Genomic DNA, 4,773 nt, shown 5'->3' with positions numbered 1-4,773 from the left:
GATATCGTCCTCTTTTGGAAGACCAAACAAAGTAGTTTCGCTTTCACAAAGAAACACACAGCGCCTTCACGACATGGCGGCGGCAGCAACAATACTACAGCGAGAATAAAAGTTACGCCTTCTTTCTTTGCGTGCACATTTGGGGGGCGTTACGCAAATCTTCCCACATAGTGACGTAGACATGTGGGGGCGTGTTAGAACGAGCCGTTTTAGGTAGGTGTGGCTGACTCTTAACTTTAATAAAGAATATCTCTTTGGATTTGAGACTTTAGTCTTTGCAACTTTACAGATCTTCTTTATGCACCAAGAGCTTGTAACACTCCAAAGAGAAAGGAAAAATTGAAATCGCATCATATGACCCTTTAAGCTTAAAGTCGGCATGAAATCAAAATTGACTTTATTTACTTTACTAGCGCACATTGCTAGTCTTGATGTGAACAATTAATCCATGCAAGTTAAAAAAATGGTTTGTCTTCGTAATCTTTAATCAGAATCTGAACATTTACTTCCGGTCTGGAATGGCATTCCTTCTCTGATGACGTAAAACGGCTTGGGCAGAATATCCTTAAACACACTCCTCCAACCTTAGATTGCAATAATGAGTGAGAGACAGAGAGGAAGAGCGCAAAAATAAAACCACACCCTCTATCCACCTTTTTCTTCAACGCGGAAGTAAGCCTATGGTTGAGACTTCCGGTTCATTAGCCGCTATAGGAAAATAACGAGGAGAATAACAACGTGCAGTAAACGGTAAAACTGTTTGCACTACAAACCAGTGTTCATAATTAAGATAATACATTAAAATAATATGATAAAGACACACCAACTTTCAATATCAAGCAGCTAAACGAACGGTTTTGTTCAGATAAAAATAACTGGAAGGAGTGGACGCAGATGAGACCGGAAGCCAGACCCATAGAATTTACAAATGGCCCATTTTTACAAGAAAAAGGTGAATAAATATATTCAGTTTCAGCAGGAAATATACGTCACTACACTGAAATGAAGTCGGCAGCAACTTCCGGTACGAAATTTCGCAAAAAAGGCGGATTGCTTTACGGCAGCAACAAATGCACGACTGTAATTATGATAGTGATATATTTACGACAGTGAATTCCACTCATTTAACTGTAGGGGGCCCCGAAGTCGCAAAAATACATACAACTACATATATTTGCTTTAAATACTGTATTTCCAGACCTTAAAAGACTCGATTTATGTAACATAATTACAATAAAGACTTTGTTTCCATAACTGACAGACTAGCGGATTAACATAAATCATTTAAAATTGATATAGTAAAAAAATAATTTTTAAATAATAAATTGACACTAGCTTCAACAATATGACCATAAACCTGGACATAACATAAAATCTTAATAATGCAACACCAGCAGAATTAATTTCTGTGTACATTTTTGCATCGGATTGAACTAAATATTAAATTTAAAATGTTCTAATTTGTTATGGATTAACTTGAGTTCATTGTCATGTTGTTGTTGTAGTAGTAGTAATAATAATAACTATTCTGTTGTTTTGCATATTTCCCCAGCTTTGGCCATACTGTATCACTTACAGTCATACCAATAAAGCTGTTTGAATGAACTGAACTGCATATGGCAGTTTGCATAACAGTGGTTTTGACAAACGAATGAGTGTATTTATAACATGTAACATAAGATGATTAGACGAACAATTGAGAGTAAAGATCATTTGAGGTTTGATTAATGAATGAAACTCTTTCAATACTCAGGCTTTAAATAGGTTGCTTTTAAATCTAATCTAATGAGAGGTTTGATTTGTTGTACAGCAATAAACAGTATTTGTGCTCGCAGTATGCACGCATGTATTTCTGTGTGCACTGAATTCCTGGCAGGAAGTTTAAATCCTCTGGCTCCGCCCTGTCTGACACAGCTCTGTCTGTGATTGGTCAGTTCTCATGATGCATGTACCATGTGACTGGAGCACAGGTGAGAGACGCTCTTTGCCTGCTTGTCATTTTCGGCCGCCCTGTCGTCGTCTTCGGCCCTCGTTCGGCCCGTCATCTCCATCTGAACTTGAGTGACACGGCTCTTCTCTCTGGCCCGTCCCTGCGGCCGTCTGTGTGTTCAGGGTGGTTTTTCACCCTCCGTCGGTAAAAGCGAGTGTCCTGCAAGGATAAACACATCAGTTAGAAAGTCATTCACATTCAAGTTCTGATCGTCTCATGTACACATACACTACTTTTCAAACATTTGGGGTTGTAAGGTTTTACAAACTAGGTGCCAATTAAATGATGGTTCTCTTCCCTCCCCGACTTTAGCTACAGTCCTACAATCCTCCTCACATGCAAAAGAGCTGAATGAAGTGAAGATGGTGTGAATGGCAGTCATGCAGTCAGCACCTTATGAAGCTGAATGGCCATTTCCTGCATCTCGGCCTCCAGTTGGTCCGCATACGCCTGCTCTAACGCATCCCTGGGCGGCCGTGCATTACTGTGCCAGCGAGCTATTGCTGAGGTCATCTTCCTTTTAGGACCAAACAGACTATAAAGAAAAAGCACAACTATTGAAATAAATAAATACTACACTTTAATAAACCAAAAAATAAAGTTCAAATTAAAAAATAAATAAAAAACATTGTATTAATAAAAATACAATAAAATAAAATGCATAAATAGAGTTAATTGATTGAAAAATAAAATAATATATTTTAATTAAAAAAATTACAATTTAAATATAAATAAAATTAATGAAATAAAAAAACATTTAATAAAATAAAAATAACAGTTCAGTAGTGGTAAACAAATTGTAAAAAATACAATAACAATACAGTATAAATAAAATAAAAACTAAAATAATATTAATGAAATTACAAATAAAATACATTTCAACAAAATAAAAAAAATACAATAAAATTGTGATAAAATTGTAAAAAAGAAAAAAAAAGAAAAGTAGTTTAATAAAAAAAAACATACATTATCATCATATCATAATATTTTAAGAAATCATTTGAATAAAATTGAAAATAAAATACATTTTAATAAAACACAAAATAACTTTTTAATAAAGTGATCAATTATAATGAAATGAGAAAAATAAAACGAAGTGCAAAGACTCATGTGATGCCAACTTCCTTGAGGTCGTTCTCAGTAAGTGTGAGGAAGATGCTCAGGTCGATGTCTTGCTCCTCCAGCAGGGGAAGGTATTTACCGAACCCGATCTGCTCCAGAAACTCTGCAAGATCCTGCAACACGTACACACACTCTTTACTGGTGCATTTGGACTCAGGAACACATCACTATAACACACACTGAAAAAATACTGAAAACACTGGGGATGTAACGATTCACTCAACTCACGATTCGATTCACGATTTTTTTTTAACAAGATGAGATTTAAAACAAATTATAAATTAAATGTGTCCTTTTATTATTGCTTGGACAAAATTCTGCACGTTTCTCTGTGAAATTGAAATATAACACTAATAAAATACTAATATAGCACTTATAGCATATAATTACTCTTTTGTTGGTTTGGATTGCTTTTACTGTCCTCATCTGTAAGTCGCTTTGGATAAAAGCGTTTGCTAAATGACAAAATTGAAATATAATGTAAATGTAAATAACAAAACTAAATTGAAATTTTAAAACAAGCCCCAAATCACATAAATAAGTAATACAAATCAAATAAATCTCTTCATTTAAACAAACTAAGGCTTTGTCTGTGCTCTTTCCATTTAAAATTAGAGCCAACCACTGCATTTTAATCGTGATCCAAACAAAGATGCTCTATACATGCAACATGAGCAGCTTTTAATCTAAATTAGATTGTATAATTTCGAAATCTGAAGCAAAAACCGAATGGTTTGACTTCAGTTTAGTGAAACTATGCATAAAAAATATCTGTGAAACCGAAACAGCAGACGAGCTGAACGAGACGCAGATTCACTCTCTGCCAGCAGGTGGCGCTTAAAGCGTTTCCTGGTTTCCGCTGTAAACAAAGCAGTGCTGCACTTATGAACTTTAATATGCATTATGAAAAGAAAAAATACCATCTAAACTTTTCTAAAGACAGTAAGTTCCCCTCAGACATGCATTCATATAAACTCCGGCCCCGAGATTTGTTTAGCATCTCAACCGATTTGAATCGTCACGTATTTGAATCGATTTTCAACCGGCTTGCGGTTAATTGTTACATCCCTAGAAAACACTCAAGTATTTTTTAATATTAGGCGTGTAAATTGTTTTTTGTTTTTTAGGTGTGTAAATAGTTGCTCTGACAACAATTCAGTTATGATTATGTAGTAAATGACATCTATGTATGTATGTATCTATCTATCTGTCTTTCTATCTCTTTGTATCCATCTTTCTATCTCTTTGTATCATCCATCCATGTATGTATGTATGTATCTGTCTGTCTGTCTGTCTGTTTGTCTGTCTACCCACCCATCTATCTTTCTTTCTATCTCTTTGTATTCATCTATCTATCTATCTATCTATCTATCTATCTATCTATGTCTACATACCCACCCACCCATCTATCTATCTCTTTGTATCCATCCATCCATCTATCTATCTATGTACAGTGGTGTGAAAAAGTGTTGGCCCCCTTCCTGATTTCTTATTTTTTTTGCATGTTTGTCACACTTTAATGTTTCAGATCATCAAACAAATTTAAATATTACACAAAGATAATGCAAGTAAATACAAAATGCAGTTTTTAAATGATGATTTCATTTATTATGGGAAAAAAGCTGTCCAAACCTACGTGGCCCTACGTGAAAAATTAATTG

Source organism: Sinocyclocheilus grahami, unplaced genomic scaffold, assembly GCF_001515645.1.
Source record: "Sinocyclocheilus grahami isolate Dianchi unplaced genomic scaffold, SAMN03320097.WGS_v1.1 scaffold575.1, whole genome shotgun sequence".
Classification (NCBI taxonomy): Eukaryota; Metazoa; Chordata; class Actinopteri; order Cypriniformes; family Cyprinidae; genus Sinocyclocheilus; species Sinocyclocheilus grahami.
The sequence above is the reverse complement of the archived record's forward strand: the minus strand, read 5'-3'. Positions refer to the sequence as shown.